Source organism: Anomaloglossus baeobatrachus, chromosome 3, assembly GCF_048569485.1.
Source record: "Anomaloglossus baeobatrachus isolate aAnoBae1 chromosome 3, aAnoBae1.hap1, whole genome shotgun sequence".
NCBI classification, from domain to species: Eukaryota; Metazoa; Chordata; class Amphibia; order Anura; family Aromobatidae; genus Anomaloglossus; species Anomaloglossus baeobatrachus.
Window position 1 is genome coordinate 216013492 of NC_134355.1, and position 16663 is coordinate 216030154.

Genomic DNA, 16663 nt, shown 5'->3' on the forward strand with positions numbered 1-16663 from the left:
TCTATGCCAATAAATTGCACCATTCTTGCTGGCTGTCAGGACTGATCTATATGTGATACTTATAATTTGTGGAGCTAAGTCTTCATATTTATTGCATTTAATATAGGTATGACCACTCTAAGCTGCTATACCAGTGATGTAATTTAAAAATTGTTATCCATTCTGACACAACTGAGCCTGTGATATATAATCATGACCGCTGCATAATATTTCATGTGGATGATATTGATTGACTGACCACACTGCCCTGTTGGTTTTTAGTACGGTGGTTTGCACATGTTTTTAATAACACTGTTTGTCTATACTGTGTGCCCTTATAAATACTAATATTGTTAATAAAGATTTGTATACAATTTTTCAAAAAAAGACGTGTGTCCATTTGGATAGTCATTTATGGTTTAATCAATAACCAGGTATAATAGGAGGAGTAGTCCTGGGGGTGAGGAGTATAATAGGAGGAGTAGTCCTTGGGGAGAGAGCAGGATAATAGGAAAAGTAGTCCTGGGGAAGGGGAGTATAATAGGAGGAGTAGTCCTAGAGGAGAGGTGTCTGATAGGTGGAGTAGTCCTGGGGGAAGGTGTATAGGTGCCCAATGTGTGTGGGGGGCGTGGCCGAGCGGAGCAGAGTGTGGGGGGCGTGGCCGAGGGGGCAGGGTGTGGGGGGCGTGGCCGAGGGGGCAGAGTGTGGGGGGCGTGGCCGAGCAAAGCAGAGGCTGAATGGGGGCGAGGCCGAGCGTGGGGGCGTGGCCGAGGGGGCAACTATGCAAAGCGGTTTCCATAGTTACCTGATGTGTATCATTGTTATCAGCGTACGTTTGCCGGGAGTCGGGGTATGCTAGTAAGCATGGTACACATCAGGTAAGTATTTAGAGAGACAGTGCTGGGTCACTTGTTGGTCTCCTGCTGTGCAGCACGCATCAGCGTGTGACAGCGGGAGACCATTGATCTGAATGGGCAGGGAGGCGGCATACGCTGGTAACCATGCTACACAATATTACCCGATGTGTACCATGGTTACCAGCGTACCCCACCCCCCGCACGCACGGGAGCCCACACCAGCGTACGCCGGCAACCCCAGCAATGCGAGGGTATGTGTGTCGGCTGGGTTGCCGGCGTACGCTGGTGTGGGCTCCCGGGGGTACAGCACTCACCTGGGAGTCGGGGCTCCATGTCGGTTTGGGGAATGCGTGTGGAGGGCGGGGCCAGAGCGAGTGTGCAATGCATGAGGGGGGCGGGGCGTGGCAGAGTTGCCAATGCGTGCAGGGGGCCGGGACGAGAGGCCAATCCGTGCGGGGGGCGGAGCCTGGGCAAGCGGCGAATCCGTGCGGGGGGCAGAGCCGAGGCGAGCAGCCAATGAGCCGCTTGTCACGGTAACGACAGAATTTTGAAGCAAGACAGAATAAGGCAATTTTATATATATATATATATAACTAAAAATATATATATTATTGTCCCAACCTCAGCTAAACAAGCTGGCCCATTTGAAGAGCACACTGTGTGTCGCATATCCAATTGGAAAGACACAACTTGTGCAGTGGTGTTATACCAGAAAGTGACCACCCCCTTACTTGGGTAACGCAGCTTGTTGAGCTTCTGTGGAAGAATGCAGAATAGTAGGGCATACACATGCAAGTGACTTGTCTATCTGACATATGCACCAATAGAAACAATAGGGGCATCAACACAATTAATATGGGCGTGATCAGAAGCCTGAAACTTCCCACCCATCAGTGTTAGCTGAACCCTATTACATTATTAGCTATAGGACATAATGTAAACTATAAGCTCTAACATTCCCCTCTTTTGGGACCAATTATGGGTATATCAGAAGGTACATAGGTGCGTGCTACCAGCTGCCTACCTGAATACATATAATTGCATCACAATACTAATTAATCTCTTCTTCTCTCGGATTCATAATCTACCACGAGGAGGTCTTTAACATGATTTCCCTAACAAATGGATTTGATTACCTTCAGTAACACAGAGTAGGACTTTTACGGCTTCAAATACCAAAAAATAAGACAAATACCAGTTATATACAGGGGTGTTTTTTTCTTAAGTCACTTAAACCCTTGAACTAATTAGCTGGTTCAGGTCAAAGAATGTTTTTTTCCCACCATGAGTCCTTATTTGTGTAATGTTTCTATAGCTATCACCAGGGTTGGTCTGGCCCGCCGGGGTAGCGGGGAATTCCCCGGTAGGCCCCGGTTCGCCCCTGTGCCTTATATAGTGTGGGGCAGTGTATAGCGCCGTGTGGCCACCGGTTTCTCGGGACCGGCGTTATGTGCAGCAGACTATGCAGGGCCCCCATGCTCCGATGTGCCCCCCTCCCATGCTCTGAGGGCCCCTAGCCTTTCCATCACAAACTGCAGCGATAGCACAAGTTCCGTACTTTCGCTGCAGTTTCCGCGGCTGCAGAATGACCTGTGGTGACATCACAGTCATGTGACTCACCGTTGGTCCTGCACTGCAGAAGTCCCAGACCTGTCCTGGAGACCGCGTCGCTATTCAAATGTAGGCGCATCTTTCAGACGCGCATACATTTGACCAGTGTGTCTGGTGACAGGAGGCGGAGAAGCTGCTCAGCCCCGCACCGACACAGCGGCCGTCATCACACTGCCGCCGGAGCGGCACACTCACATCTCCTCCTTCCCGCGGTGCCTCCAGCTCATTCTTCCAGACCGCAGGATACAGACCCCGTGATGATCCCACCCTCTGCACGGAGCCGCCGCTGCAGGTGACTTCATGGCTTTACTGCAGTTAAATGCTTTACGGCGCTGCAAAGCATTTAACTGCAGTAAAGTAAAGCCATGATGGCATCCTGTGGCAGCGGTTCCATGCATGGGACGAAATCATGGAGGGGTCTATGAGCCTGTGGACTGATAAGGTAAGGACACCGCAGGAATGGAGGACAGGTGAGAATAACGTGTGTGTGTGTGTGTGTGTGTGTGTGTGTGTGTGTGAACAATGGCATAATAGGGGATAGGAAGGGGACTGGAATGAGGACATTACCTAAGGATGGGTGGGCCCCATTCATAGACTGCACAAGGATGGGGGGCCCATTCATACACTGCACAAGGATGGGGGGCCCATTCACACACTGCACAAGGATGGGGGGCATTCATACACTGCACAAGGATGGAGGGGCCCATTCACACACTGCACAAGGATTGGGGACTCGTTGCTACACGGCACAAGGATGGAAAGGCCCATTCATACACGGCACAAGGATGGGGGGCCGTTGCTACACTGCAGAAGGATGCACACATTATTACAAGGGGGCTCATTACATTTTATTGGGGTCTATTTTTATTTTTGAAATGTTACCAGTAGCTGCTGCATTTCCCACCCTCGTCTTATACTCAAGCCAATAAGTTTTCATTTTTTTTATGGTTAAATTAGGGACCTCTGTTTATACTCGGGTCGGCTTATACTCGCGTATATACAGTAATTTGAGATGAGGGGGCCTTGGTGGGGGATGAGCGATATTACTATACAAGTGACATTATGGGGCAGTGGAGGACTTTATGGGGAAATGAGGGTCATTATGAGGCAATTAGGAAGGGAATTGTGACAGGCAGCATAGTATAATGAGGAGCGGGGGGAATTTATGCAGAGAGATATTATAGAAAGGGTTTTGGGGGTACATTATGGAAATGGGCACTTTGTGGGGCTATTTTGGAGATGAGCAGTGTGTGAGGGGATATTTTGTGCAGGAAGCAATTAACAACCCTTCTGGCTCCACTTGTTCCCCCAGACATTATTAAATAAAAGGAGCCAGGATGAGGGACATATACGTTATTGGTTTATGGTGGCAAATGGGGTATAATTACTGTAGGGGCAAATTATTGGAGATTATTACTGATGAAATATAGGTTAATTTTGAGGATACTGTCTTCCATGGGGGAACAAAATTCTGATGTAGTGTAGAAATTTGGGAAAATGTGTGGAATGTGCTCTGGGAGTGATGGGCTATATAGGTGGCTGTGTTGTTTTCTGCAGAGTTGTCAGGGCTGGAAGAAGTGATGACAGTCAGTGCCGGATGAAGAGGAAAACGAAGATGAATAACCTCAGCTAAAGACGTCACTGGTAAGTCAGTGTATTACATGTACACACACACTGTACACTATATACAGAGCTCCTGTGTATAATGTCACTGGTGATCACTGTATTACCTATTGTGATATGATCACTGGTACATTGCAAGGGGGCAGATGTGTCGCTGAGATTATTGAAATCAGTGATGTGAACCTGGGTGGAATACTCCAGCATATTAGGTGCTGAGAGAGTTAATGTGTATTACCTGGGCCGGGGTTGTTGTGAACAGCTAAAGAGATGGGTGGGATGGCTGTTCACCATATCTCCACCTCGGGGTGTGGTCCCAGAGGTAAAAGCCAGGCCTCTGGACACACTCCTTGCTCTGTTCTGAATTTCCTGTGCTGGAGGAAGTAGCTTTGTGATTGTCTGTGGGTGGAGGGGAGGAAACCTCTTCTGAGAAGTCTCTGCAGGGACTTATGTGCTGGACTGACACTGAAGCTCTGTTGTTTGGGAATATAACAGTTTTTCCTGCTGTAAATGCCCTTGGTGTTCGGTACTGGCGGTATGCTTTATGGAGTCTAAAGCAGGCTGAGGTTTTAAGCAAAGTGCCTCCCGTGTCTACCTGAACCCGCATGCTGAGTGAGTACCTGCCACGTTGCAGGGTGCAACATCACACTATATACAGATCTTCTGTTTATAAAGTCATCGGTGATCACTGTATTACCTGTACACTTACACTATATACAGAGCTCCTGTGTATAATGTCACTGGTGATCACTGTATTACCTATATACAGATCTCCTGTTTATAAAGTCATCGGGGATCACTGGATTACCTGTACACTGACACTATATACAGACCTCCTGTGTATAATGGCACTGATGGTAATATTAATGGTATTAGTATTGTGGTTTTTATTCATGATCATTTATTGTAGTATTCGTCACTGTGTAGTAGTAATATGTGGTCTTGTCATGGTTTGGTGGTATTTGTCTCTTGTATGTAGTATTATTTGGTAGTCTAGTCATAGTGTTGTGGTATTTCTCCCTTGTATGTGGTAATATTTGTTTACTATGTGGTCTAATTATGGTGTGGCGGTATTACTCTCTTGTATGTGGTTGTGTTTAATCACTATGTAGTGGTAATATGTTGTCTGGTCACAGTATGGTGGTATTTCCCCCTTGTATGTGATATTATTGGTCTTGGTCTTGGTCTAGTGGATTGTGTTGTGTATGGAGGTCACTTTTTCTCTCTGATATCAATATGGGGAAAATTCTTTATTTCCAATAGTTTAAATATTTGAACGTTTAACCCCTCCCTGTCCTGTGACTATTGCACTGCAGCAAATATGGAGTTACAGAGGTTCTCCAGTGTAAACAAGTAATCTCCTTTACTAAGGCCATGTGCACACCGTATTTGGTGAGTTTTTTACCTCAGTATTTGAAGCCAAAACCAGGAATTGTAAAATTAGTAAAATGAGAGGAAAAAGTATAATAGAAAGACGAGCACCGCTTCTGCATTTTTCACCCACTCCTGATTTTGGCTACAAATACTGATGTAAGATACTGACCAAGTATTGAACGTGTGAATGTTGCCTGAGCATGTGATAACTTATTCATCAGTGGGGTCTGGTTGATGGGACGCGAACTGATCAGCAAAATGTGCAACTTTTATCTCCATTACACTGTTACACTGGAGCTCATGTCTAACTCGACTCCTGACCCATTCATTCCCTCAGTGGCTGCGAGCACGGTGCTTGTTTTTATCTGACCACCCCAAAGAGGATGAATGGAGCTGCGGTCACACACCCCACCTGCCACTGCATTGTATAATGGGGATAAAAGTTCCTAATTCTTTGATCGGTGCGGTTTCCACTCGTCTGGTTCCACCGATCAATACGTTATCACTTACCGAACCTGTGGATCGGTGATAACTTGTAACCAAACATCCCCCTTACTGCAAACTACTGTAATTGTACATTTGTTATTGTGTGTGCACAGGAGATGTGCAGGAGCCACCTGTGTTTTACAGTCAGCGCTCCACTATAACGGGCATAGCAGCTAATAGATATTTGCATGTAGCTGTAGGGTGGGCCCAGGGGTGGGATTCAGCCGGTTCTATCCGGTTCGGGAGAACCGGTTGTTAAAATAGCAGCAGAAACCGGCAAGAAACAGCTCTGGCGATCCAGTTCCCTGTATTCATTTGTGTTAGTGTCTTTAAGACTCTAACACAAATGAATCCCCGTACCTCCGCGCCACACTTCTGGGTTCAGTGGAGCCTGTATATGCTATATGGGGAAAGGAGCCCACATAAGATGGCAGCTATATGGGGAAAGGAGCCCACATAAGATGGCAGCTATATGGGGAAAGGAGACCACATAAGATGGCAGCTATATGGGGAGAGGGGCCACATAAGATGGGAGCTATATGGGGAGAGGAGCCACATAAGATGGCAGCTATATGGGGAGAGGAGCCACATAAGATGGGAGCTATATGGGAAAAGGAGTCATATGGGACAGGATCTGCAGTGGAAAAGGAGCACATGGGATGAGATCTGCTGGGGAAAGAGGGCATAATGGGATGGCATCTGCAGGGGAAAGAGGCCATAATGGGATGGCATCTGCAGGGGAAAGGGCCATAATGGTATGGGATCTGCAGGAAGAAACAGGCCATAATGAGATGGGATCTGCAGGGGGAAAGAGGCCATAATGAGATGGGATCTGCAGGGGGAGAGAGGCCATAATGAGATGGGATCTGCAGAGGGAAAGAGGCCATAAAGGGAGGGGATCTGCAGGGGGAAAGAGGCCATAATGGGATGGGATCTGCAGGGGGAAAGAGGCCATGGTGGGATGGGATCTGCAGGGGGAAAGAGGCCATGGTGGGATGGGATCTGCAGGGGGAAAGAGGCCATGGTGGGATGGGATCTGCAGGGGGAAAGAGGCCATGATGTGATGGGATCTGCAGGGGGAAAGAGGCCATGATGGGATGGGATCTGCAGGGGGAAAGAGGCCATGATGGCATGGGATCTGCAGGGGGAAAGAGGCCATGATGGGATGGGATCTGCAGGGGGAAAGAGGCCATGATGGGATGGGATCTGCAGGGGGAAAGAGGCCATGGTGGGATGGGATCTGCAGGGGTTAAGAGGCCATGGTGGGATGGGATCTGCAGGGGGAAAGAGGCCATGGTGGGATGGGATCTGCAGGGGGAAAGAGGCCATGATGGCATGGGATCTGCAGGGGGAAAGAGGCCATGATGGGATGGGATCTGCAGGGGGAAAGAGGCCATGATGGGATGGGATCTGCAGGGGCAAAGAGGCCATGATGGGATGGGATCTGCAGGGGGAAAGAGGCCATGATGGGATGGGATCTGCAGGGGGAAAGAGGCCATGGTGGCATGGGATCTGCAGGGGGAAAGAGGCCATGATGGGATGGGATCTGCAGGGGGAAAGAGGCCATGATGGGATGGGATCTGCAGGGGGAAAGAGGCCATGATGGGATGGGATCTGCCATAATGGGAGGGGATCTGCAGGGGGAAAGAGGCCATAATGGGAGGGGATCTGCAGGGGGAAAGAGGCCATAATGGGAGGGGATCTGCAGGGGGAAAGGGGCCATAATGGGATGGGATCTGCAGGGGGAAAGAGGCCATGATGGGATGGGATCTGCAGGGGGAAAGAGGCCATGATGGGATGGGATCTGCAGGGGGAAAGAGGCCATGATGGGATATGCAGGGGGAAAGAGGCCATGATGGGATGGGATCTGCAGGGGGAAAGAGGCCATGATGGGATGGGATCTGCAGGGGGAAAGAGGCCATGATGGGATGGGATCTGCAGGGGGAAAGAGGCCATGATGGGATGGGATCTGCAGGGGGAAAGAGGCCATGATGGGATGGGATCTGCAGGGGGAAAGAGGCCATGATGGGATGGGATCTGCAGGGGGAAAGAGGCCATGATGGGATGGGATCTGCAGGGGGAAAGAGGCCATGATGGGATGGGATCTGCAGGGGGAAAGAGGCCATGATGGGATGGGATCTGCCATAATGGGAGGGGATCTGTAGGGGGAAAGAGGCCATAATGGGAGGGGATCTGCAGGGGGAAAGGGGCCATAATGGGATGGAATCTGCAGGGGGAAAGGGGCCATAATGGGATGGGATCTGCAGGGGGAAAGATGCCATGATGGGATGGGATCTGCAGGGGGAAAGAGGCCATGATGGGATGGGATCTGCAGGGGGAAAGAGGCCATGATGGGATGGGATCTGCAGGGGGAAAGAGGCCATGATGGGATGGGATCTGCAGGGGGAAAGAGGCCATGATGGGATGGGATCTGCAGGGGGAAAGAGGCCATGATGGGATGGGATCTGCAGGGGGAAAGAGGCCATGATGGGATGGGATCTGCAGGGGGAAAGAGGCCATGATGGGATGGGATCTGCAGGGGGAAAGAGGCCATGATGGGATGGGATCTGCAGGGGGAAAGAGGCCATGGTGGGATGGGATCTGCAGGGGGAAAGAGGCCATGGTGGGATGGGATCTGCAGGGGGAAAGAGGCCATGGTGGGATGGGATCTGCAGGGGGAAAGAGGCCATGGTGGGATGGGATCTGCAGGGGGAAAGAGGCCATGATGGGATGGGATCTGCAGGGGGAAAGAGGCCATGATGGGATGGGATCTGCAGGGGGAAAGAGGCCATGATGGGATGGGATCTGCAGGGGGAAAGAGGCCATGATGGGATGGGATCTGTAGGGGGAAGGTCGTCCGTTCCAATTTTAGCAGGGCTTCTTTAGTAATTTTTAAAAATTGTAGAAAAACGTTTAATACAATATGACTGACAGTGACTGGAACAACTGATACTGGACAGGAGAGTGACGGTAGAGGAAGGGAAGAAGGGGAAAGAGATTATACTTTAAATTACTTGGATTTTTTGGTTGAGGAAAGTGCGTGAAAATGGGTGTGGCTAACAAAGTGGATGTGGTTTTCAAATGGGCGGGGTTTACAGAGAACCTGTTAAAAATTTGAATCCCACCCCTGGGTGGGCCCCTAGAGTTATTTCCCCTGGTGGGCCCCAAACACCCCAGTCCGACCCTGGCTATCACTCTTATTTTGGCTATTTCCCGTAAATCAGCCCCAATCTAGAAATTTCTCATAAGGTCCTATGTGAAATAGTGCTGAATTTCGTGTGTTGTGACCCTCACTCTGCTGGTATGATGACTCTTTACAGTGACTGTTGTGTATCTCGATGGGGTTTTCCCTCAAGCTTTATGGAAGTTTCTCTGGTTGGGTAAAGCTGGACATTCCATTCTTATCTTGACTCATGGCTTTTTCTCGCTTGTTTTTTTAGGATCACCCAGTCTCCTGGCTTAAGACCATGTTCTCCTGACACTGATTTAAGCGGGCTTTACACGCTACAATATATCTAACGATGTGTCGGCGGGGTCACGTCGTAAGTGACGCACATCCGGCATCGTTAGTGATATTGTAGTGTGTGAAACGTACGTTCAATTGCGATTGAACGAATAAACGTTCATCGCATACACGTCGTTCAAAACCTAAATATTGAACGCCGGGTTGTTCAATGTTTCCGAGGCAGCACACATCGCAGTGTGTGACACCCCGCGAACGATGAACTGCAGCTTACCTGCATCTCGCGGCTCCCGCCGGCTGTGCAGAAGGAAGGAGGTGGGCAGGATGTTTACATCCCGCTCATCTCCGCCCCTCCGCTTCTGTTGGCCGCCTGCCGTGTGACGCCGAACGTTCCTCCCACTCCAGGAAGTGGATGTTCGCCGCCCACATCGAGGTCATATGGAAGGGTAAGTACGTGTGACTGCAATTAATCGTTTGTGCGACACAGTCAACAAATTGATCGTGCCGCTCATACGATGGGGACGTGTCACATCGCATACGATATCGTATGCTTAATTGTAAGGTGTAAAGCAGGCTTTAGAATCTGGAATTGAACAATACACCTGTTTATCACTCTGTTTAGTCAGTTTTATATAAGGCTTGTACTTCACTGGTTAGGATATCATATTGTATCTTTGGGAAAATATCATGTTATAGGTGCTAAACCAAAAAGTATTTTATATGGAGATCTATTCATTAAGAAAACAAAAGCGGGGGGCGTGTCCAGGATGCTGAGCTGAGTGGACGTGGGGAAGAGGAGCTCCTGTTGACCCTCAGCTAAATCAGCACTTATCATAAGCACAAACCTACTCACCGGCTCTCAGGATGGGACCACGGAGGATTAAACCATCGCAGCAGGCATCGGTGGCCCCCCCGCTGCACACCACGGCGCTGGATACTTTCTTGGGCCTGGAACAGGGTCCAGGGGAGGCCCGGACGCCATCTTTCCAGGAGCATGGAGGGGAAATGGAGGCACTGGCCCGGCCTGCTAAGCAGCAAGAGAAGGAGGAGTGGGTGAGCGGGGACACAGGGGAAAGTGGAGGAATCTCTGCAGCAGTTCCAACAGGGAATGCCTTGGCTCAGCAGCCCTGCACTGCATCGGATCCTCAGGCACAGCAGCAGCAGGCCCAGGAGCACATAGTGGCTGTGGGAGATAAGGTGGAGGTCGGGGGGCAGCCCTCCCCACTGCCGGGAGAAGGGACTGCAGCCACAGCTGGTAATATCAGGGAACAGAGCAGCCTGCTTCCCCCCTCTGGGCCTCGGTGTGGAGATCAACCTCCCCAGCACCAGACTAAAACTCCAGTGTCTATTACTGCAGGTGCTCACCTTAAAGGGCCAGACACCTTCTATAAGGACATGCATGATTTCATAAGTAAACTTCCTTCTAAAGAGGACTTTCAATGCCTCATACGTGAGGTTAAAGCAACTTGCAGGTCAGAAATAGCTGAAGTGAGGAGAGATTTGCAGCAATTGTCTGACAGAATTGAATCCCTGGAGGAAGAGCATGACATCACCAGATCCCATGTATCAGAATTACACAAACTGGCAACATCGCAACAAAAAATAATGGAGGATATGCAGTCTCACATAGAGGATCTCGACAACAGAGGACGCCGTTGCAATGTCCGTGTGAGGGGGGTCCCAGAGTCAGATGGGCCCGAGGACACAAACTCCATACTACAATCCATCTTTAATGAAGTGTTGGACGCTCCCCCTTCTAACATCATCAAGCTGGACAGGGCACACAGGGCTTTACAGCCGAAGAATTTATCCACCCAACCCCGGGACATCATTTGTTGCATTCACGACTTCTCCACCAAAGAACTGATCATGGCTAAGGCTAGAATGAGGCGCACGGCACCTGTGTTCAATGGCAAGGAAATCCAGCTTTTCCCGGATCTTTCTCGCATCACACTCCAGAAAAGGCGGCACCTCAAACCCCTTCTCACGAGCCTGAAGGAGCACCAGGTTCCATACCGCTGGGGTTACCCGTTTGCACTAACAGCGCGCAGAGGGGGTAAATCGGCGACCCTTCGCACTCCAGCAGATACCACTCTGTTCTGTGAAGCACTGGACATTCCAGCGGTCTGTATCCCAGATTGGGACTTGCAAAGGTTGGAAGGGCCGCCCCCTCCCGTGTGGTCCAAGGTGAGGGGTGGAGGGCGTGGGGCTTTGGGGGGGAGAGGAGGTAGGGGCCGCGGGTCGCTCCCCTCCCCGGCTCGCCGTTGAGGACACTCCTTAACCTGGTTGGTGCCTATTTCTTATACCCTCTGAGTTCCAGTGGCTGAGCATGCTTTGTGATACTGTGACTCTCTCTACAGCAAGCCTCTGACTGTCCATTGTGTCATCTGCGGCCCTCTGGGTCTGTTGAGCTGCATAAGGGGGGGGGGCTGTAGCCACAATGATGCCGTGGGTGGTAGGGGGGTTGGCGGGAGCCCGGTCCCCTTACTTGGAGTTAGTGGTTGAGGTTTTTTGTTTTGTTTTTTTTTCCCTTGTTTCCTTTTGGCACGGGCCCGTGCCCACTGGACTGACCCCCGTGGGAGGGCTACTGGGGAGTGAGGTGGGTGGCTCTCTTAGCTCAGACGGGTTGGGGAACCTCTCTCTAGGTCTCTCCCTTCCGGGTTGACCCCCCGGGAATCTATGCCTAAGGTTTATGCATTTTGGTTAATGTTCTTAATTCATGTTCATTTCTATGTTTGTCCTTGTCTTCCCCCCTCCCCGATGTTTTTTCCTTATGTGTCCTTTCAGGTACCACCCCTTCTAGAGTCCCTGGGAGCTGCGGCCCTTTGTCGTATGGACCATCTCCTCTGGCCGGCTTCACAGGGGAAGTCATGCCCCCGACGGTATAGGTGTGCCATTAGCTTTTTCTTACTTCTAAGTTTTAGATATGACCCGCATTATCTCTCTTAACGTAAAAGGTCTGAATTCACCCCGTAAGAGGAAATTGCTGCTACAGGAACTGAAAACATCAGGTGCAGACATAGCCTTTATCCAAGAAACACATTTTGTGGAATCAAACACTTTCAAATTTGCGTCACACCGCTTTCCCATCCATTACTCGGCTTACTCGGGCTCCAAGAGGGGGGGAGTTGCTATTTTAATATCCTCCAGTTGTCCTCTACAAATTACGGGTTCTTACTGCGATCCAGAGGGTAGATATGTGATTCTGGAGGGCCAACTGGGGGGATCCCCGCACATAATGGCCAACATTTATGCACCTAATGAAGGGCAGATACGCTTTCTTAAGAAAATACTCGATCTGATAGGCGGACTGGCACCGGCCTCTACGGTGTTGGGGGGAGACTTTAACATCCCTTTTTCGGAGGTGGCCGACAGACTCTCTGTGGGTGGACACCCTCCATCGGGTGCTTTGAAAAATTTGTCCCGGGACTTTCGTAGGCTCATTAGATCAGGGGCTTTATACGACGCTTGGAGGGTGGACCACCCGGGAGAGAAGGCCTTTTCCTTCTACTCGCATCCGCATCAGACGCACACCAGAATAGACTATTTTTTCATTGACTCACAGCTGCTGGGGCGTCTTGAGAGGGTGGAAATGGGATCCATTACGTGGTCAGACCATTCCCCACTCATAATGGACTTCAAGAAAGATGGTCCTCGACCTAGGCCTCAGCATTGGCGCCTTAATGAATCTCTGATCAAAAATCCCGACACTAGGGCCTTTTTAAATAAGCAACTGGTCGAATTCTTTCAGTTGAACACGGGCACGGTCACGTCGCCGGCAACACTCTGGGAAGCTCACAAGGCAGTGATGAGGGGACTATGCATTAGAGAGGGCGCCAGGGCTAAAAAGAATGCCACAAGCCAGCGGGACTCTATAACGGCCCATCTTAAGCTACAGGAGGGGAGACTGGCGGCTGCCCCATCACTGACTATTCTTAGGAGAGTCATCAGCCTTAGGGAAAAGTTGAGAGACTTGGCAATTGGCAGAGCAGAAAAATTGCTAACCTTTTCCAAACAAAGATACTATGAAAGGAGTAATAAGGCTCATACCTTACTCGCCAGGCAGCTTAAGGAGCGCGCTACATCCTCATGCCCTCAGGCTCTGCGCGACGAAAAGGGCACTATCCACTATCACCCCGCTTCAATAGCTGACATTTTTTTCAATTACTACAACAAGCTTTATAACCTTCCGGTTCCCCCGGGAATGGCTTCGCGCGGGGCTGGGGCACTTGGGGACTATTTTTCGGCCCTTGAGCTCCCTTCACTGCCTTGCGGAGCAGCCGCGGCTTTGAATGAAGAGATTACTACAGAGGAACTGGAGCAAGTTCTGGAAGCCCTGCCTGGCGGGAAGTCACCGGGCCCGGACGGCTTTACTTATTTTTATTACAAGGTGTTTGCGGTGGAGCTCCTCCCACACATGGCCGCCTTGTTTAACTCTTTCCTTCAGGGTGACCCTATCCCTCCATCCATGCTACACTCCCATTTAATCCTCCTGCCCAAGCCACCCAGGGACCCATTGGACTGTGCTAATTATAGACCAATAGCCCTTTTGAACTCCGATTTGAAGATGTTCACCAAGCTCTTGGCGGCCAGGCTTAATCGATGGTTGCCCCAACTCGTGTATAAAGACCAGGTGGGTTTTGTCCCTTGCCGTCAGGGGGGGGACAACACCAGAAAGGTCATAGACCTGGTGGATGTGGCAAATCGGACGAAGCAACAGGCGTTGGTGTTGAGTCTAGATGCAGAGAAGGCTTTTGACCGCCTTGCGTGGCCTTTTCTCTTCAAGACAATGGAGGTCTTTGGGATCTCGGGTGGCTTTATGCGGGCCTTGAAGTCCCTGTATAGCGCTCCTACGGCCTCTATCAAACTCCCCCTCCACATCTCTAAGCCTTTTCTCATCTCAAATGGCACCAGGCAGGGGTGCCCCCTGTCCCCCCTCCTTTTTGCACTATGCATAGAGCCCCTCGCGGCCTCGGTCAGGAGCAACCCAGACATCTCGGGGGTCCTGGTCAGGAATAAACCGTTTAAAATCTCACTTTTTGCCGACGATGTGCTCATTACACTTACTAACATCCATGTGTCCCTTCCAATTTTAATGTGCACCTTGGGTAGGTACGGGAGCCTTTCGGGGTATAAGATCAACTCTAGCAAAACGGAGGCAATGCCCTTGAATCTCGACCCGGTGGCCCTGGATTACCTGCGTTTGAATTTTAAGTTTCGTTGGAAGACAGATGCGGTCAAGTACCTGGGGGTTAACCTCACATCTACTTATGATTCCCTCTATAACCTTAACTTCCCCCCCCTTTTCCGAGAGCTGAGAACTCTTTTGAGCAAGTGGTTGCCCCTCCCTCTTTCGTGGATGGGGCGCATTGCGGCGGTTAAAATGAGCTTGCTCCCAAAATTATTATATTTCTTTGAAACCCTCCCAGTTAAGGTACCAATAAAGGAGCTGAAGTCCCTTCAGGCGGCTATCCTTAGATTTATTTGGTGTAACAAACGTCATAGGGTGGCCAGGGAGGTGTTGATGGCTCGGAGAAACAGGGGGGGGCTTTCTGTCCCGGACATCCTAAAATACTATTGGGCGGCCCATCTTAGGAGGATCCCCTGTTGGGTGTCCCTTTGGGCATACAACAGGTGGACTGAGATTGAAAAACTTTGGCTGGCGCCTATACATCCAAACGCGCTCCTGTGGCCCCCGGCCCAGTGTGATTCGCCCCCCCCTCTTCTTGGACCGATGCAGTTCACTAGGGACCTCTGGGCATTTTGCATTAGAAGATTTCCTTTGGCATCCCCCTGCTCCCCTCTGGTGTCCTTCATATACCAACCCTTGCTCCCAAGCAGTCTGGAGTCGGACATGGTGCACCCATGGCTCAAGGCAGGTCTATTCAGATTTGCAGACATTATAGATGGAAGTACAATGCAGATCCATTCCTTTGAGTACCTTAGAGATAAATTCTCTCTCTCTAATCGAGAGTTTTTCCAATATCTGCAGATCAGAGACTTGGCTGGCTCCTTGTTTGGCAGGGCAGGGGCCTCGATTCCCACAGATTTTGAGAAAATTTGCAGAAGGGGCACTGATACTAAGGGGCTGATTTCGGAAATTTACATTTTGCTTTCTGATTCACGGGAGGGGCCCGAGGGGTCTTTTCCATACATGCGGAAATGGGAGTCTCTATTGGGAAGGCGGATACTTCCTCAGGAATGGGCAGCAATCTGGGGAAACGCCGCCAAGACGTCAATATGCACACTATATAAGGAAAATATCTATAAAATTTTGCTATTTTGGTACCACACTCCAGATTTCCTTCATGGCATAGACCCCTCCATACCGGCTTGTTGCTGGAGATGCGGGGGAGGCAGGGGCACCATTCTGCACATATTCTGGTCCTGTCCAGGGATAGTCCCCTTCTGGGAGCGGGTTAGAGGGTTGATCCATAAAGTACTATATATAGAGGTTGATCTTGATCCCCTGATCTATGTTCTGGGTCTTGGGAATGGGGGATTGGGAAAAACGGCCTCTAAGCTTTTGTCCCACATCCTTACGGCGGCCAGATGCTTAATTGCAAAGAATTGGAGGCAGCCAGGGACACCCTCACTCCAGAGCCTCAAGTATAGATTACTGGACGTTAGACGCATGGAACATCTCACGGCACTATTGCATGACACAGTTGACCGCTTCCAGGCCGTGTGGGCACCATGGGACTACTTTGCGGGACAGGAGGATCTGTGAGACTGAGGCCTATGGGTCCTATGGAAGGAGCATGGACTCTTGAAACCCTTCCCTCTTCCCTCCTATTTCTCCTCTCCCCTCCTAACCCTCCTCACCTGTCCTGTCATTGTTTGTCTAGGTTCGATAAGAATTGTGAATTTTATGTTTTATTTTATGTATGAAAAACGTAAATTGAAAATCTCAATAAAAATTCAAAGTTTAAAAAAAAAAAAAAAAAGAAAACAAAAGCAAGCAATTGTTACATGATTACCTAATCTTTGCCTTTTATCTTCTGGATTGTTACATGTTAATGTCAGTCAGCCTTTCCACCTTCCCATTGCTTTGTGGAGGGTAAAGGCCACATCTCACTAAGCAACATCGCTAGCAACATCGCTGCTGAGGCACGATTTTTGTGACGCAACAGCGATTTTGCTAGTGATGTTGCTGTGTGTGACATCCAGCAACAACCAGGCCCCTGCTGTGAGGTCTCCGGTTGTTGCTGAATGTCCTGGACCATTTTTTTTTTTGTTTTTTTTTTTAAAACATCTTTTTTTTTTTTTTTTT

The 16663-nt window shown here is 49.9% G+C and overlaps 1 protein-coding gene across 7 annotated transcripts in view; it reads left to right on the plus strand.

The window, feature by feature from the left end:
- Positions 1 to 16663, plus strand: part of AFDN (afadin, adherens junction formation factor) — a 1370646-nt gene that overhangs the window by 1176300 nt on the left and 177683 nt on the right. The window lies entirely within an intron of this gene.